The 20,413-nt window shown below is 46.3% G+C and overlaps 1 protein-coding gene and 1 pseudogene across 3 annotated transcripts in view; both read right to left on the bottom strand.

The window, feature by feature from the left end:
* LOC126241918 (uncharacterized) overlaps window positions 1-20,413 on the bottom strand; it is a 453,558-nt gene that overhangs the window by 160,041 nt on the left and 273,104 nt on the right. The window lies entirely within an intron of this gene.
* Window positions 9,913-10,029, bottom strand: LOC126208410 (5S ribosomal RNA; annotated as a pseudogene).

Below are 20,413 nucleotides of genomic sequence, written 5' to 3'. Positions count from 1 at the left end.
GGAAAGGGTTGGTGAGAGAAGATGTCTGCTGAAGGTTGTAAGAGAAAGGAAAAAGAACTGGTTGGGACATTCACTGAGAAGGGAGTGCTTGCTAGCAGATGCTTCGGAAGGATTGGTTTGTGGGAGAAGACTGAGAGGAAGAACGAGATAAAAGATGATAGACGACATAAAGAGAAGAGGAAATTACGCAGACCTGAAGAGGATAGCAGAAGAAAAAATGGTTCAAATGGCTCTGAGCACTATGGGACTTAACATCTATGGTCATCAGTCCCCTAGAACTTAGAACTACTTAAACCTAACTAACATAAAGACATCACACAACACCCAGCCATCACGAGGCAGAGAAAATCCCTGACCCCGCCGGGAATCGAACCCGGGAACCCAGGCGTGGGAAGCAAGAACGCTACCGCACGACCACGAGATGATAGCAGAAGACCGGACAGCCTGGAGAACTACCATGTGAAAACCTGCCTTTTGGCAGAACACTGATGATGATGATTTCGAAAGAACTATGCTAGGTACAGCTGCGCAATTTGTTGCAAATGGTAGCTCAAGTCACGAAGTATTCTGCGTGTGCCACAGCATCTGACTTCTTTTCTTTTCTCTCTCTCTCTCTCTCTTTCTCTCTTTTGTTACAGGTAGCACAATTCAGGAGTGCTGCTGCCACAATGGCGTGTACGCAGGAGAAAGCGCAATGTGTTCTGTAGTTTCACGAAACACGGTAGCCTATCACAGTTCAGCGTCAGTTCCGAAGCGCCTGTGGTCAATCCAAGAGATGCGAAGTGCACCAAAGAATGGAGCGAAAAATTTAAAGAGACTGGCAGTGTCAGTGGCAAGGTGTGAGAGTGTTGTTACCGTGCGTACAGCGTTACGGCGCAGTCCGCGGAAATAGACGCGTCGTGTTTCCCGAGAAACAGGCTTACCTCAGAGCACGGTGGTGAAGTTTTTACACAAACGCCCGCGTTCCAATGAATACAAAGTGCAACTCCTGCGTGCTTTGCAGCCAGACGTGCTACGTTTGCTAGGAACATGCTGGAACGGATCGACGCATACACTGTATACCAGAATAAAGTTTTTTTTTTTCTGGTGAAGTGACTTGTCACATCTCCAAGAAAGTAAACAGGCGTAACGTTCGGATCTCGGAGTCGGAAAACCCACATTTTTAGTATAGCAAATAAGCCCGAAAGTGAATGTGTCGTGCGGCTTAACGCGCAACAACGCAAGTACTGGACTTTTGTTTTTCACTGAGTCTACCGTTGTGGCAACAGTTTACGTGCGCATGTTGCAACTTTATGTTGGACCTCAGTTACAGAAATTTCAATTATGGGTGATGTTTCAAGAATATGGTGCACCGTCACATCGGAGATTATTTGTTCGCCATTTCTTGGATGAAACTTTCCACGAAAGATGGATTGGAAGGACGGTCCAACATCACAGCCAACGCGTTCACCAGATTAAACCTCTCTTGACTTTTCTGTGGTGTTACCGTAAGGATAAAGTGTTCAGTTCGGTTGTTCCTCACATGATAACTCTTACGGCACGAATACGAGTTGCTGTAGAGGCGACGCCGGAACAAACACTGGCAAACACATGGAGAGAAATAAATTGATTATCGCCTAGATATTAGTCTGCGGGCGACAAACGTAGCACATGTGCAAGTGTCTCCATACCAAGCGTTGTGAGTTAAGCTACCATTTGCAACAAACTGCACAGCTGTATGTTGCATAATACTCACAAATAAATTTTTCCATTCAGGGAAAGACTTTCCGTGAAGTTTCGCGGTGGTAACCAGATGACGTTGACATCTAATCACGATGTTTCGGCTAACAATCATTAAGCCTTCTTCAGTTGTGTGTTTCAGATTAGAGATCGCTAGTACGCGACGTTAACTTTATACCAAGAATTGGCGGGGGTAAGTGTGCGCATAGGCAGCCGCAACATGAACGCCCTCTGTCGACTTGAGCGCTCTCTTCGAATATTACTCCATCTGTGGCGCGCCGGCGCATGCGCAAAGGTGAGCCACAGATAACGTAATATTCGAACATGCAGCAGCCGGCTATGCACATGCCTCCGCGTCAATGTTTGGTACAAAGTTAGCGACGCATACTAGCGATCTCCAGACCAAACACTCACCTGAGGATGGCTCAATGGTCGTCAGCCGAAATATCGTGGCAACATGTCGATGTCGTCCGGTTCCAATCCCGAAACATTGTGCAATACTCTTCGCGGCAGAAAAACTTCAAGAATCACAGGGAAACACTTTATGTTCGCACTGGAACTGCTGAGGATGTGTGCAGTTAAGAATGAGGTGCATTGTTTTATTAGCTAGGGATTAAACACCAAGTGTCAAGTGTAATGAAAATAAATCCACCTCATGACCAAGGTATAGGCGTAGTGGAACGACGATTAGAACTGCCTGGCCAGTGCTCCTTGTATATTTCCATTAGCCGTAAGTACACTACTGGCCATTAATATTGCTACACCAAGAAGAAATGCAGATGATAAACGGGTATTCATTGGACAAATATATTATACTGGAACTGAAATGTGATTACATTTTCACGCAGTTTTGTTGCACACATCCTGAGAAATAAGTACCCAGAACAACCACCTCTGGCCGTAATAATGGCCTTGATACGCCTGGGCATTGAGTCAGACAGAGCTTGGATTGCGTGTACAGTTACAGCTGCCCATGCAGCTTCAGCACGATACCACAGTTCATCAAGAGTAGTGACTGGCGTATTGTGAGGCGCCAGTTGCTCGGCCACCATTGACCAGACGTTTTCAGTTGGTGAGAGATCTGGAGAATGTGCTGGCCAGGGTAGCAGTCGAACATTTTCTGTATCCAGAAAGGCCCGTACAAGACCTGCAACACGCGGTCGTGCATTATCCTGCTGAAATGTAAGGTTTCGCAAGGATCGAATGAAGGGTAGAGCCACGGGTCGTAACACATCTGAAATGTAACGTCCACTGTTCAAAGTGCCGACAATGCGAACAAGAGGTGACCGAGACGTGTAACCAATGGCACCCCCATACCATCACGCCGTGTGATACGCCAGTACGGCGATGACGAATACACGCTTCCAATGTGCGTTCACCGCGATGTCGCCAAACACGGATGCGACCATCATGAAGCTGTAAACAAAACCTGGATTCATCCGAAAAAATGACGTTTCGCCATTCGTGCACCCAGGTTCGTCGTCGAGTACACTATCGCAGGCGCTCCTATGTGTGATGCAGCGTCAAGGGTAACCGCAGCCATGGTCTCCGAGCTGATAGTCCATGCTGCAGCAAACGTCGTCCAACTGTTCGTGCAGATGATTGTCGTCTTGCAAACGTCCCCACCTGTTGACTCAGGGTTCGAGACGTGGGTGCACGATCCGTTACAGCCATCTGGATAAGATGCCTGTCATCTCGACTGCTAGTGATGCGAGGCCGTTGGAATCCAGCACGGCGTTCCGTATTACCCTCCTGAACCTACCGATTCCATATTCTGCTAACAGTCATTGGATCTCGACCAACGCGAACAGTAATGTCGCGATATTATAAACCGCAATCGCGATAGGCTACAATCCGACCTTTATCAAAGTCGGAAACGTGCTGGTACGCATTTCTCCTCCTTACACGAGGCATCACAACAACGTTTCACCAGGCAACGCCGGTCAACTGCTGCTTGTGTATGAGAAATCGGTTGGAAACTTTCCTCATGTCAGCACGTTGTAGGTGTCGCCACCGGCGCCAGCCTTGTGCGAATGCTCTGAAAAGCTAATCATTTGCATCTCACAGCATCTTCTTCCTGTCGGTTAAATTTCGCGTCTGCAGGACGTCATCTTCATGGTGTAGCAATTTTAATGGCCAGTAGTGCATTTGTATATTTCAATTGGCCGTAAGTATTTAAAGGGCAAGTGGGGCTGCTATTTTTATCGCTCCTTCCGCCAGCACAGGAGCGCGGTGTAGTTTATTAGGTGTCCTAATGGTGCCCACGCCGCTGGCCGGACCGGCTGCCGCAAATGGAGACCGGCCCGGTGCCGGTGCCCGGAGCAGGCGAGAGTATCATTACGGGCCCCGCGTTCCCAGGCCGAGCCACGCCGGACCGAGACGGGCCGTCGCGCCTCGCGAACTTTTCCCACCGCGCTGCTCTGACTCACGGCCGTGCGAGCTCACCCGGGTCTCCATTACCGACGCCTTGCGAGGAGCCGCGCCGTGATATATACCACACGGCCGCTGCGAAATTCTCTCCCTCGCTACGGCCTATCCACACATTAACTCCGTGTGCACAGAGAAACGTCACGATCACCGTATCACGTGGATAATCGCACAAGTGTTAATTATTGCTTCGAGAAAAAAATACGGTTACGTAATTGGTTATTTGATAAATGAGAGGCGAATTCCACTGTTGAAGCCTTCTGGAGTTACAGGTGAGTCGCGTTGTCGCAACGTTTCGACGAGTTTCCTACTCTCCATCTTCAGGCGAAATGTCGAGTTGATGTGTCGTGATACATCTCTTCGGGGAAATGAAATGTCGTGTGGCTAGGGCCTCCCGTCGGGTAGACCGTTCGCCTGGTGCAGGTCTTTTGATTTGACGCCACTTCGGCGACCTGCGCGCCGATGGGGATGAAATGATGATGATTAGGACAACACAACACCCAGTCCCTGAGCGGAGAAAATCTCCGACCCAGCCGGGAATCGAACCCGGGACCTTAGGATTGACATTCTGTCACGCTGACCACTCAGCTACCGGGGCCGGACAGGGACGAAGTCCAGTACAGCTTCAGAATGCTCCATAAGCTACGAGTCAAGACGGCCACTCTGCTTAGCAGACTATATCTCGCGCCTTTGTCCCGCATTTTGCGCGGGGTTGGCGGGATTAAATCGGATTTGGCACGTTAGTGTGAAGGGGTGGCCAGATGCCCTTCCTGCTGCCACCCCGTATTCCGAAGAACAGAGCCGGCCGGGGTGGCCGAGCGGTTCTAGGCGCTTCAGTCCGGAACCGCGCGACCGCTACGTCGCAGGTTCGAATCCTGCCTCGGGCATGGATGTGTGTGATGTCCTTAGGTTAGTTAGGTTTAAGTAGTTCTAAGTTCTAGGGGACTGATGACCTCAGATGTTAAGTCCCATAGTGCTCAGAGCCATTTGAACCATTTTGGACGGTATCAGTGTACCTCAACTGTCTGCGTCTAGAGTAAATCGTGAAACAGTGCGGACGTGTGTCAAGTGTCTGCGACGCATGTAACTGAGGCGGATCGTGGGGCCCAGCCCGGTATTCACCTAGAGGGATATGGAAAACAATCTACTTAGCAGACTGGATTATTATAACTCTGTCGGTCTAAGGACACGAAATCGACACTGCGTCTGAAGATAGCGAATAGGAAACTCGCCGAAACGTTGCAACACTACGAACCACGATTCGGTTGATAACCCGAGAAGATTTCATTACTGATTTTTTGCTTACACGCAGGTCCTGGCACAAACTGTAATCCTCGCGCCAGAATACCGCAACACCTGCTAGAGGAGCCAAAACAAAACGGTGCAGCCCACTGTTGTAGTTTGTTGTTGTCGTTGTTGTGGTCGTGGTGATCTTCAGTCCGAAGACTGGTTTTACGCAGCTCTGCATGCTATCCACCGCGATCCCCTTTATCTCTGCATAACTCCTGCAACGTACATCCATTTAAACCAGTTTATCCGGCCGTTGTGGCCGAGCGGTTCACAGCGCTTCGGTCTGGAACAGCGCTGCTACTGCGGTCGCAGGTTCGAATCCTGCCTCGGGCACGGATTTGTGTGATGTCGTTAGGTTGGTCAGCTTTAAGTAGTTCTAAGTCTAAGGAACTGATGACCTCAGATGTTAAGTCCCATAGTGCTTAGAGCCGTAAACCAGCTTGTCTCCCTCTATTAACAAATTGACGATTCCTTCCATGCCTCAGAACGAGTCTTATGAATGGATCCCTCCTTTTAAACAAGTGCGCATAGATTTATCTTTTCCTCAGTTCGTTTCAGGACTTCTGCAGTAGTTAAATGATCTATCCATCTGCCGCGCGGGGTAGTCGCGAGGTCCAAGGCGTCCTGTTACGGTACACGCGGCTCCCCCAGTCGGAGTTCGAGTCATCCCTCGGGCATGGGTGTGTGTGTTATCCTTAGCCTAAGTTAGTTTAAATTAGATTACGTGGTGTGTAAGTCTAGGGACCGATGACCTCAGCAGTTTGGTCCCACAGAAGCTTACCACAAATTTCCAAAAAATCTATCAATCTGATATTCAGCATTCTCCTGTAACACGATGTTTCAAATGCTTCTACCTATGTGTAGTGCTTATTGTTCACTTCTCACTACCGATTCCAGGCAAATATTTTCAAAAAAACATTTGTAACTTATAAATTTATATTCTGTGTTAAAGCGCTTCTATTTTTTTAGAAATGCTTTTATTGCTATTGTAATTCTGCGTTTAATATCCTTTCTACATTTTCCGTAGTCACTTATGTTATTCGAGTACATTCCATTGCCAATGTATTGATTTGTTGAAGTTCATCATATAATCTGCCTTCAAGACATTATCCGGTCCGTTTAACTGCTCTTTCGATTTCTTTGCCGTCTCTGATCGAATTCCAGTATCATCGGCAAACCTTACAATTTATATTTTAATTCCCTTTCAAAAATCACTGCCGGCCGCTTGTGGCCGAGCGGTTCTGGCGCTACAGTCTGGAACCGCGCGACCGCCACGGTCGCAGGTTCGAATCCTGCCTCGGGCATGAATGTGTGTGTTCTCCTTAGGTTAGTTAGGTTTAAGTAGTTCTAAGTTTTAGGGGACTTATGACCTCAGCAGTTGAGTCCCATAGTGCTCAGAGCCTTTTGAACCACTTTTTTTCAAAATCACTCCTCGATTTCCTCTACTACTTGTTCAAAGTGCACAATCAGTAACATCGTGGTTAGGTTACAACTCTGTCTCACCCCCTTCTGAACAACTGCGGAAGATATTAAAGTATCGAACGTTTATTCAACGCGATTCCTAGTAACTGCCGTGATATGTTATTAGCGTTATTCTTATCATTATTTAATTAAACTGTGACGCGAAATGTATATTTGTAGATATAAAATCATGGTGCGATCTCAGATAGCCTTAGGTCCCCGTCTGATAATGTTATACAAATAAATAAGTAAATATACAACTAAATTATGAACAATAACAATCGCAATTTTTCGTAAATATTTATACCGTTAGCAATCGGCTACGAGGAACCATTATTATTTTTCATCTCTAATAACAAAAAAATGGTTCAAATGGCTCTGAGCACCATGGGACTTAACATCTGAGGTCATCAGTCCCCTAGAACTTAGAACTACTTAAACCTAACTAACCTAAGGACAGTACACACATCCATACCCGAGGCAGGATTCGAACCTGCGACCGTAGCAGCAGTGCGGTTCTGGACTGAAGCGCCTAGAACCGCTCGGCCACTCTAATAACATGAATGTTCCTTGGGCAGCAACATTTTCGTAAATTGATGGCAGTTATGATGCTAACTCTGTCTGTTATAGTTTGGTTAGACTTTCCGTCTACGTTTCGCTTACCCTTGTGTAACGAAAGATTTATGATGGATGTGTGGCACTAACATCCTTCGCATTCTGTTACATTATTGCTTCCTGACTCCCAGAACAAAGATCTGTCGCCTTACCGGAAATGACGAACGGTATACAAATTGCCTCTCACTGAAACGTCCACGGGTAATCATGTCACTCACACCCAGTGGCGGAAATAAGTGAGACTTTATCTTGGCCAACGATCAGAGGAGATGCAAATACCCGTCGTGGAAAACGAGTCTCGTGTCAGCTTTCCACTCCCTCACTCTCCGTCATTGTTCACTGCCCCCCCCCCCTCCTCCATTCCCACATCAATTTCCATTTCTTTGGCCCCAATCTCTGCAAAAACTACACAAGGTGCCTGAATCAGGGAAATATTTGGCACATACTTTCAGAGGAGGAGAAACCATCCTTCAGCATAACAAATTACATGTAACACATGATCGAGCTAAGAAGAAGAAAAAGAAGATGATGATGATGATTATGATTATGGTAAAGAGTATGAAGTTCTACTCCTGGAGCGCTGTGCGAGTGAAGAATGAACGTTTAATGTGCGAAAAATAGAGAAAAAACTGGAAATGTTTTGAGTGTGTTGCTTCAGATAAGGCGAAGCTGAAATCAAACTGTAGGATGGTTTAAACGTCACACTACTTTTCCAGAGCCGGTTTCAGGGGATGTATTTTGATATCTCAAATGTTCCCTCTGTCTTTTACTCAAGTTCTCTCCCTCCCTCCCTCTCTTTTCCTGTGTGTGTGTGTGTGTGTACAGAAAAAAGAATCAATTTGTACACGCAGTTATATTAACAGAAATAAACCTTCTCTCTCTCTCTCTCTCTCTCTCTCTCTCTCTGGGTGTTTATCTGTTCGTCACTGATATATAAAAACACATTCGGCAGTTGGCAACACCATACAAAACTTGAAATCAAAATGGGTGTTGTGTTCCCAGTGATGTGAAAACCAAATTCCAAATGAAAGTAAGTACACGAGAAAGAGGAGTAAAACAGGAAAAATACTACATGTAGAAACCTGTAAGTACAGCATAAAGAAGTAGAACGTACCAAAAAAAAAATGGTTCAAATGGCTCTGAGCACTATGGGACTCAACTGCTGAGGTCATTAGTCCCCTAGAACTTAGAACTAGTTAAACCTAACTAACCTAAGGACATCACAATCATCCATGCCCTAGGCAGGATTCGAACCTGCGACCGTAGCGGTCTTGCGGTTCCAGACTGCAGCGCCTTTAACCGCACGGCCACTTCGGCCGGCTAGAACGTACCAGAACCCTTCGTAAACTCTATATATAACGTAAAATTGTAAACCAATACTATGAACAAAAATATGTATATATATTTCATGCCACTGGCGGTGCCTTATAAACAGTAAAATCGAAACGCGTATGGCAGAAAGTTGTGTTTCATTCGGTTGTAGCTAGACGGTAATAATTATTAACATACCGTAATATTGTACGTAACTGGAGGCAATAGGACAATAAAAGTTGAAGACTTTAGTCTTTAATTTAAATAGATATTCCTTGTTGTTATTATTAAATACATATATGACAGATTATACGATACATGGTAATGTCTTAGTGGTTTGAAAGCGGGGCTCCATATGCTAGTTATTTTAACTAATGTTATTTTAAGTATTTTACTTCTGTGCGCCGGTTAAGGTTTAAACTCTAAGCTGGGAGGGTATTGTTTACAACTATGTTGTCCTGTAAACAAATCTATTGCAAGCTCTTTGCTGACCATATTTTGAGAGGTGGTATTATGGACAAAAACAAGAAAAAAATAGCTCAGTAAACATGCGCTCTAAAGTGCATACCATAACAGCTATGAGCACTTGTTCGTCTTTGCTACTGTGAAACACGTCTTTTCTAATGAACAACTGCTGACAGCTCGTAAGGTATGCATTTTAGAGCCGATATTTACTACATAATTTTTTTATTGTGTTAGTCCATACTACCTCCTCCACAGATGTGGAAACCAAAGAGTTTTCAGTTGAAGAGGTGTGTTACACAGTATCTACGATGAACAGGTGTTCCTATCACTTAATGCAGGCATTTTAGAGCCCTTGTTCCCCAGACATTTTCGCTATGAATGATCGTTCCTGTCATATCTCAGATTACTGACCATTACTCTTGCACTCCGTCGTCAGGCCACAAGTGGCCCATCGGGACCATCCGACCGCCGTGTCATCCTCAAGATGAGGATGCGGATAGGAGGGGCGTGTGGTCAGCACACCGCTCTCCCGGTCGTTAAGATGGTTTTCTTTGACCGGAGCCGCTACTATTCGGTCGAGTAGCTCCACAATTGGCATCACGAGGCTGAGTGCACCCCGAAAAATGGCAACAGCGCATGGCGGCTGGATGGTCACCCATCCAAGTGCCGGCCACACCCGACAGCGCTTAACTTCGGTGTTCTCACGGGAACCGGTGTATCCACTGTGGCAAGGCCGTTGCCCTGACCATTACTCCTGGGAAACATATAACATTTTGTGAATAGTTACGCACAACCCTAGTTATTGGTTGACTAACTTGTGAAGGAGTGAAACAAGCCATTCACTGTAAACTTTCTAATGTTTAATGCTGTAACAGACAATAATATAAATTTTGATTTTTTTACCATTATAATATTTATAATAAATGTTAAGCAGTCGTTCTGCACTTTATTAACCCAGTTCTAGCTCCCACTACCGACCTTTTGTACTTCTTTGCTTTCAGACCTGCGTTACAAAGTTTCCTATGGAATGAAGAAGTTTAACACAAGGAGAGGGAAACGACTACTACAGTGGAACTCGCCACAGGCCTCACGTGGGAAACGCTGGTCAGGAGAGGCCAGGAAGCCATTGCTCCGCATGCGGCACTCCGCTCCGGAACACCGGAGCTCGCCATTAACGGAGCGCGGGCGGAAGTCTGGACTCTGCGCTCGCGTAAGGAGCGGCGCGCTCTGGCGCGGCGCCAAATTATTTTCGCCTGCAGTACAAACAAACGGTGTTATGATTTAAGGAGAGGATAATATTATTTATGCCGGCGGCCGTTTACTCTGGCGCATTTATTCTGGGAGGCGGCGAGTGGGCCTAATCCGGCGGCAGAGCGCGCTAGGGCGTAGGCAAACCGCTTCCCTGCGCCCGGCCGGGAATTTATGCGGGCCTAGCCGCCTTTAGGCCCTCGTACCGCTTTCCTTTCGCAGCAAAATAGCATCTCAGCCGTACTCTACCGTGCGTCCAGCACGTGCGGAATCTCATCAAGGACAGCGCAGTCACTCAGAGAGAGCTGGCACAACTGACAAGAATCCAATAGAAGATTACAACACCAAATTTACTTTATTATCATTTATCGCTTTTCAGTGGTTTTAACACATTTTTTCCGAGAGCGCTAATGCGCTGCTTCCTTGGACTGGATCGAATCCGCCCGGTGGCTTAACGGCGGAGGCCGGTGTGCCAGCCAGCCTGGATGTGGTTTTTGGGCGGTTTTCCACATCCCACTAGGTGAATACCGGGCTAGTCCCCACGTCTCGCCTCAGTTACACGGCTCGCAGATATCTGACCACATTCGCACTATGATGCCATGGATTACACTAGACACAGATAGTTGGGGTACAATAATTCCATCCCGGAGGGGGGGGGGGTGTACAAAGTGGCGGCAGGAAGGGCATCCAGCCACCCCATCAATTAACCTTGCCAAATCGGATTAACCATGCCAACCCTGTGTCATTGCGGGACAAAGGCACAAGCAAAAGAAAGAAGGAAAAAAGAAAAGTGGTTCAAATTTTGCAACTGATTTTAAACTGCCATTTTGATGAGCTAGAGACTTGAAAGTTTAAACATAGCTCAGAACCAGATGACAATGCAATACTCACTCACTTTCTAATCGGAGTGTTTGGTAGGGGTGTGGGAGGGCGTGAATAAAGTTAGTAATACCTGACATCTTGCCTGCCCTGCAGGACTGGCCTGTTGTGCAGGTAGCATCAGAATGTGTTCCAGGCAGTACGCAAAGAGGTGGGTACGGCTTAGCAAGAAATAGTAGAGGAGATGTGTGCAATATACACTCCTGGAAATGGAAAAAAGAACACATTGACACCGGTGTGTCAGACCCATCATACTTGCTCCGGACACTGCGAGAGGGCTGTACAAGCAATGATCACACGCACGGCACAGCGGACACACCAGGAACCGCGGTGTTGGCCGTCGAATGGCGCTAGCTGCGCAGCATTTGTGCACCGCCGCCGTCAGTGTCAGCCAGTTTGCCGTGGCATACGGAGCTCCATCGCAGTCTTTAACACTGGTAGCATGCCGCGACAGCGTGGACGTGAACCGTATGTGCAGTTGACGGACTTTGAGCGAGGGCGTATAGTGGGCATGCGGGAGGCCGGGTGGACGTACCGCCGAATTGCTCAACACGTGGGGCGTGAGGTCTCCACAGTACATCGATGTTGTCGCCAGTGGTCGGCGGAAGGTGCACGTGCCCGTCGACCTGGGACCGGACCGCAGCGACGCACGGATGCACGCCAAGACCGTAGGATCCTACACAGTGCCGTAGGGGACCGTACCGCCACTTCCCAGCAAATTAGGGACACTGTTGCTCCTGGGGTATCGGCGAGGACCATTCGCACCCGTCTCCATGAAGCTGGGCTACGGTCCCGCACACCGTTAGGCCGTCTTCCGCTCACGCCCCAACATCGTGCAGCCCGCCTCCAGTGGTGTCGCGACAGGCGTGAATGGAGGGACGAATGGAGGCGTGTCGTCTTCAGCGATGAGAGTCGCTTCTGCCTTGGTGCCAATGATGGTCGTATGCGTGTTTGGCGCCGTGCAGGTGAGCACCACAATCAGGACTGCATACGACCGAGGCACACAGGGCCAACACCCGGCATCATGGTGTGGGGAGCGATCTTCTACACTGGCCGTACACCACTGGTGATCGTCGAGGGGACACTGAATAGTGCACGGTACATCCAAACCGTCATCGAACCCATCGTTCTACCATTCCTAGACCGGCAAGGGAACTTGCTGTTCCAACAGGACAATGCACGTCCGCATGTATCCCGTGCCACCCAACGTGCTCTAGAAGGTGTAAGTCAACTACCCTGGCCAGCAAGATCTCCGGATCTGTCCCCCATTGAGCATGTTTGGGACTGGATGAAGCGTCGTCTCACGCGGTCTCCACGTCCAGCACGAACGCTGGTCCAACTGAGGCGCCAGGTGGAAATGGCATGGCAAGCCGTTCCACAGGACTACATCCAGCATCTCTACGATCGTCTCCATGGGAGAATAGCAGCCTGCATTGCTGCGAAAGGTGGATATACACTGTACTAGTGCCGACATTGTGCATGCTCTGTTGCCTGTGTCTATGTGCCTGTGGTTCTGTCAGTGTGATCATGTGATGTATCTGACCCCAGGAATGTGTCAATAAAGTTCCCCCTTCCTGGGACAATGAATTCACGGTGTTCTTATTTCAATTTCCAGGAGTGTATGATACATACATAGACAAATGAGTGAAGCTGCAGGTAAAAAGATAATATATATATATATATATATATATATATATATATAATTATTTAAATTGAAAATATAATCTTGTCAAAATATTTAAAAACCATTATGAAAAGTCACACACGAAAGCGACCAAAAAATCGGAAAACAATTATTTAATGAAAAATAAACTTTTAATATAACACATTTTTAAATCAGACTACACAGTATAAAATAACTTCTCCTAGGCCCTTACTGATTCGTAACTCCTCACAGATAGTCCTGAAAATTTTTGTTTGTGAATTAATAGCTTTGACTATACTTGTAAGGTTTCAATGAATGCATGAATAGTTGACGTCGCGTTTTCCATGCCAATACTTGAAGACAATAAAACAACCCTCCCTCCGCCCTCTCACAACACCTAACCACGCAGTGGTCGCGCTACTTACCCCTCTGCACCTGAGGTAAGCAGCCAACTGAACTCATCTCACTGCCGAATTCACTGTCTCAGTTAAAATTAAGCACACGTAAAATATTATTGTCTCTGTAAAAACGAGTATTTTTGTTTGCTACTGAGCAGGGAAATAACGATCTTAAGAAGTTCTTAGCGTTAGTTGACTTTTTTGGATTCGGCTGTCAGTTGGAGCAAAGAGGAGCTGCAAGAATAACAAGGGTTCAGATGGGAAAGCAGTACTATGCAAAGAAAGAAAAGCTAAAAATTTGGAAGGAATTTAAACAATAGCTCTATTATAGAAATCGACTCACGCTGTATTGTAGAAAGGGAAGAGGAAATAGATGAAGATGGGATCGCAGATATGCTACTGCGAGAAGAATTTGACAGAGCACTGAAAGAGGTAAGTTGACACAAGGCTCTGGGACTGACATTCCGTCGGTACTACCGATGTCCTTGGGAGAACCGGCCATGGCAGAACTATTCTACATGGTGTGCAAGACGTATGAGACAGGGAAACAAGAATGTAATAATTCCAATTCCAAAAAGTGTAGGCGCTTAGACGCGTAAATATTACTGAACTATCAATTCAAGTCATAGTTGCAAAACACTACCACGAATTCCTTACAGAAGAATGGAAAAACTGGTAGAAACGTACCTTGGCGAAGATCAGTTTGTATTCCGGAGCAATGTAGGGACACGTGAGGCAATACTGACCCTACGACTTATCTTAGATGATAGGTTAAGGAAACGCAAGCCTAGCCGCGCGGGGTAGCCGTGCGGTCTCAGGCGTATTGTCACGGTCCACGCGGCTCCCCCCGTCGGAGGTTCGAATCCTCCCCCGGGCATATGTGTGTGTGTGTGTGTGTGTGTGTGTGTGTGTGTCGTTCTTAGCGTAAGTTAGTTTAAGTTAGATTAAATAGTGTGTAAGTTTAGGGGCCGATGACCTCAGCAATTTGGTCCCATAAGACCTTACCACAAATTTCCAAAGGCAATCCTAAGCCTGTAGCATTTGTGGATCTTGAGAAAGCTTTTGACAATGTTGACTAGAACACTCTCTTTGAAATTCTGAAGGTAGCGGGGTTAAAATACAGGTAGCGAAAGGCTGTTTACACCTTGTACAGAAACCAGACGGCAGTTATGAGAGTCGAAGGGCACAAAAGGGTAGCAGTGGTTGGGAACGGAGTCAGATGTTTTTAGCCTATCTCAAGTGTTATTCAGTCTGTACATAAAGCAAGCTGCGGAGGAAAACAAGGGAAAGCAATACTGAAGATATTCATCCCAGTCGTCAGTCGTGTGATTATTGCCACATGTTTTGGGACAACATTATCCCGTTTTCAAGTGCTAAGAACAGAGAAGTCAGATAAAAGAGTCCTCCTGATATCGACAGACATATAAGGATTTCAGATGTCCTGAGTTCGTATTGTCAACTCAAGTCACCAAACATAAACCAACACAAGGCGCTGCGTCCATCGTTCCCGAGGTACAGTTTCAAAGTGAAAGCCGTTGCCGTCACCTACCAACGATGATATTTACTTAAAGCCTAATGCTCAGCACCGACAATACCACTGCCTGTCATAAAATATTTGAGAAATGCCTGTCTGGTCCCAGCCCAATTTAACTTAAAACTACCCCTATGCTGCAATATGAACGGAAAAAGCATGCGTAAATCCTGAGTCACTAGGTAAAATATGTAGGTGGGTGCTTCTTAAGGTGCATACCGCTAAAGTGTGCCTAGAAATGCCCTTTAGCCACTTCCGTCCTCTCATTTAAAACGGCGACGCACTCCCCTTTCAGGACACAATAAACCTCTCTACCTCCTCTAAACTTGATAGCGACCACAGTTTTTCTTCAACGTGCAACTCCCTCATGCTTTCCGTTATATCTACCAACGAATGCTGCTCATTCCTGAGTTGCTTCGCTACAGCTCACGAGCCGATCTCTCTATTATTACGTTCTTTAAATCTGGAACTTTAAAATTTCGTTCCATCTGTCCACATATCTCGCTTCAGTCATGACATTTTACTTTATACATTCCCGATTTCCTCATGCATTTTTCATTTGTGACAGAGGCAGAGGCATAAGATCGATACAGATGAAAAAAAATGTCAGAGGGGTAAGTAGCGCAGCCACTGAGGGGCTGGGGGAGGTGGAGGGGGGGGGGGGTTAGAGGATGAGAGAGAGAGATGATGTTTTATTTTTTTGTTCCAATACTGACAACTCTAGGATGGGTACGACTAGTACCGAACAACTGCTGCGGTATAAATTTCAAGCGGAAGTAACATTTTGGAGTTTGTTCATTAGAGAGACGGTAATTTTCAAATGCGGTACATATTTGTAGCGGGGAATGTGAAATTAAAAGAGGATGTTGCAGAACAATGCAAAGAGTCGAAGAAAAACGACATTTACAACATTCCGTAAATATGAGTCATCGTGTCTCATTTTGCATCACGTATTTTTAATATAACTAAAACTACTGTTACTAACGCGAAAAACACAACATTAGCAGCTCGTTAGCCAATTACACGGTCACCTCTTTGGGTTCGCTGAGGGAGGCACCAGATCTGAAACCGAGAATAGTCGACACGAAGTGTTCCGATCGGTGGCGACTTACTATTGCTAGTCTATAGTTATTATGTTCGCCTGTAATGACTTTTCTGGAGACAAGAAATCTACTCAGTAGGAATCAGCATGGGTTTCGAAAAAAACGATCGTGTGAAACCCAGCTCGCGCTATTCGTCCACGAGACTCAGAGGGCCATAGACACGGGTTCCCAGGTAGATGCCGCGTTTCTTGACTTCCGCAAGGCGTTCGATACAGTTCCCCACAGTCGTTTAACGAACAAAGTAAGAGCATATGGACTGTCAGACCAATTGTGTGTTTGGATTGAAGAGTTCCTAGATAACAGAACGCAGCATGTCATTCTCAATGGAGAGAAGTCTTCCGAAGTAAGAGTGATTTCAGGTGTGCCAAGTGTAATGTGCTGCGAATAAATAGAAAGAAAGATCCCTTATCATTTAGCTACAATACAGCAGGTATGCAACTGGAAGCAGTTAATTCCATAAATTATCTGGGAGTAGGCATTAGGAGTGATTTAAAATGGAATGATTATATCAAGTTGATCGTCGGTAAAGCAGATGCCAGACTGAGATTTATTGGAAGAATCCTAAGGAAATGCAATCCGAAAACAAAGGAAGTAGGTTACAGTACGCTTGTTCGCCCACTGCTTGAATACTGCTCAGCGGTGTGGGATCCGTACCAGATAGGGTTGATAGAAAAGATAGATAAGATCCAACGGAGAGCAGCGCGCTTCGTTACAGGATCGTTTAGTAATCGCGAAAGCGTTACGGAGATGATAAACTCCAGTGGAGGACTCTGCAGGAGAGACGCTCAGTAGCTCGGTACGGGCTTTTGTTGAAGTTTCGAGAACATACCTTCACCGAGGAGTCAAGCAGTACATTGGTCCCTCCTACGTATATCTCGCGAAAAGACCATGAGGATAAAATCGGAGAGATTAGAGCCCACACATAGGCATACCGACAATCTTTCTTTCCACGAACAATATGAGACTGGAATAGAAGGGAGAACCGATAGAGGTACTCAAAGTACCCTCCGCCACACACCGTCAGGTGGCTTGCGGAGTATGGATGTAGATGTAGATGTAGATAGGTTACAAATTAATAACAACATAGGTCCATGTGCGACCCGAGGTGCTGCTGCACAATGTATTGGCTCTTGAGCAAATAAGTTTGATGACCACTGCCCTACAGGCTTCAGCTCCAAGGGAGAATGAGATTACGTGGAGGGCGCAATGCACGCGCGCAGCGGAAGCTTTTGGGCGCGGGAGGACCGGTCCCGGGTGCGCGTCCCCTGGCGCAGAGGGCACCGTGGAGGAGTTAACGGTAGCGGCGCGGCTAGCGAGTAGCGAGCGGCCAGGGTTCAACGCTCGCGCCTCTTGCGCCGGGCCACGCCACGCCACGCCACGCCAGGCCGCGGCGCCTCTTACGTAAGCTGAGCAGCCGGGGGGCTGGCGGGCTGGCTAGCTGGACAGCGGCTCGCTGCACCTGTTGCGTCACCACCGTGTCCCCTGTCACCGTGCCAAACGGCGATCGGCGAACCCGAAACTCTTACGCGGTGTATCAGCCACACTATAGAAGGTATCAGCCTATCTCGTTCAGTCCCCTACAAGGGAGTAGTGTATTTGGCTAATAATATATGAAACAGTCAAATGATAAGGAGACAGGGAGACAGATGGAAGAAAATCCATTATTATTTTATTATATGGGCGGGTCCACATGTTGCAAGCTTTTTTTTTTCTTAATACGCTGCAGAACGGAGTACCGGAGTACGTCGAGAACGTTAAAAAAAGAACAGCACGTTTTTTTACCATCGAGAAATAGGAGAGAAGGTGTCACTGACATGATACAGGATGTGGTGTAACAATACGAGTCAAGATAGATGTAACGGAACTTGAATAGCGTATTTGCCTCTATTGATTACGGTAGAGAGATCGATCTTTCAGTCCTGTCTGTATATTTATATATAATATTGCATGAATAAAGGCTGGGCGAGTGTAAAGCTATCGTTAAAAACGCACGCCGCGCGATTTGTTACGATTTTGTGGGTCATAATAATAATAATAATAACATGCTTTTGAATACAATTAAAATATAACGGCGATACCTGTTTAGTGTTATTGGAAATAATATGTAGTAAATTAATGAGTAAGATAGCCGATCCTATAATAAGAGATGAAATTGGGTATATTGAGGTGTTTTGCTTTATATCGACAAAGACGATGACACGGCGTCATTTTTTTCGTTTACTCTTAGAAATAAACAAGAAGTGCTAATTGTGCGTTGTGAAAAAATATGGTGGCGAGTTTTAAATAACTACGGTATATGATCAGAGTAACAAAAGGAGATTTAGTTACACGAAATCGCGGACAGCGAAGTGTGGTCATTAAATTGAGTACACCTACAGGGCGGCCAATTCCGGGTTAAATCTATACGCATCTCACGAGGGACGCGGTATTGAGACTGTTTTTTTAATTATATCGCGGAGAGTGGGCTCCAGTTTGTGAAAAGGAGAAAAACGTTAACCTTTAGGCGAACTCTTAATAATTGCGGATCGGAGAGAAAAGTGTAATTGTCTTACGCCTAACAAACATTCGTGGAGGCGGTGGAAGCCGGCCGAAGTGGCCGTGCGGTTAAAGGCGCTGCAGTCTGGAACCGCAAGACCGCTACGGTCGCAGGTTCGAATCCTGCCTCGGGCATGGATGTTTGTGATGTCCTTAGGTTAGTTAGGTTTAACTAGTTCTAAGTTCTAGGGGACTAATAACCTCAGCAGTTGAGTCCCATAGTGCTCAGAGCCATTTGAACCATTTTGGAGGCGGTGGCTAAACTAGAAAAGTCAATTACAAAATACTGTATCATTATCATTGACTGTTGGTGTCGAACAACCAAAACTGTTCATCAAAGGGTTTCGATGGAACTTGGGAGTTAGGGTTCTGGCACTCGCATATACTCCACATCAGAGAGTGAATGAGTGGTGAATGCGAAATAAAACTGTGAACGAAGTTACGTTAAATGAAACAGAAGAAACAAGACAGTTTGGTCGTATCTGTTATTATTCCATAAACTGTAACATTTCTTATCGTTGTACGAAGCCTTTATAGACGATCGTTATGACAATTTGCTTCGAAGGGATCTCGCTACGAGTTAAGTTTTGGGGACCTGGTCAAGAGGGGGTAGTTCGTAGATCCTAATTACTGCAGCTATTCTAGAATCAGGTGCTACCGTGACCGTTGTGTGTTGTCAATGGCTTAAGGTCATCATACCTCATGCTCTAAGATCGACGCGCCTTTCCTCTTGGTATAACGGTGTCTCACGGTAACAACGACAACGCCGACGGCGAAGGAAGATACGAAAGAGTGGGGTGGACATCATAAAACAATGGCGTTTTTCGTCGCGGCGGAATCTTTTCGCGAAATTTCGATCATCAGCTTTCTCCTCCGAACGCGAATATATTTTATTGAAGCCGATCTTCATAGGGTGAAACGATCATCATAATAAAATAAGGGAAATCCAAGCTCGCACGGAAAGATATAGATGTTCGCTTTTTCCGCGCGCATTTAGAGACTGGAATAACAGAGAATTATTGTGAAGATGGTTCGATGAACCCTCTGCCCGGCACTTTAGACAAATGTAATGTATTGCGAATACATAGAAGGATCCTTTATTGCATGATTATATGATAGCAGAACAAACACTGGTAGCAGTTGTGATTTCCCTAAATCACTCCAGGCAAATGCCGGGATGGTTCCTCTGAAAGGGCACGGCCGACTTCCTTCCCTAATCCGATGAGACCGATGACCACGCTGTCTGGTCTCCTTCCCCAAAACCAACCAACCAACTGGTAGCAGTTACTTCTGTTAAATATCTGGGAGTATGCGTACGGAACGATTTGAAGTGGAATGATCATATAAAATTAATTGTTGGTAAGGCGGGTGCTAGGTTGAGATTCATTGGGAGAGTCCTTAGAAAATGTAGTCCATCAACAAAAGAGGTGGCTTACAAAACACTCGTTCGACCTATACTTGAGTATTGCTCATCAGTGTGGGATCCGTACCAGGTCGGGTTGACAGAGGAGATAGAGAAGATCCAAAGAACAGCGGCGCGTTTCGTCACAGGTTTGTTTGGTAGGCGTGATAGCGTTACGGAGATGTTTAGCAAACTCAAGTGGCAGACTCTGCAAGAGAGGCGCTCTGCATCGCGGTCTAGCTTGCTGTCCAAGTTTCGAGAGGGTGCATTTCTGGATGAGGTATCCAATATATTGCTTCCCCCTACTTATACCTCCCGAGGAGATCACGGATGTAAAATTAGAGAGATTCGAGGGCGCACGGAAGCTTTCCGGCAGTCGTTCTT

Source organism: Schistocerca nitens, chromosome 1 (assembly GCF_023898315.1).
Source record: "Schistocerca nitens isolate TAMUIC-IGC-003100 chromosome 1, iqSchNite1.1, whole genome shotgun sequence".
Lineage (NCBI taxonomy): Eukaryota > Metazoa > Arthropoda > Insecta > Orthoptera > Acrididae > Schistocerca > Schistocerca nitens.
The sequence above is the reverse complement of the archived record's forward strand: the minus strand, read 5'-3'. Positions and strand labels throughout refer to the sequence as shown.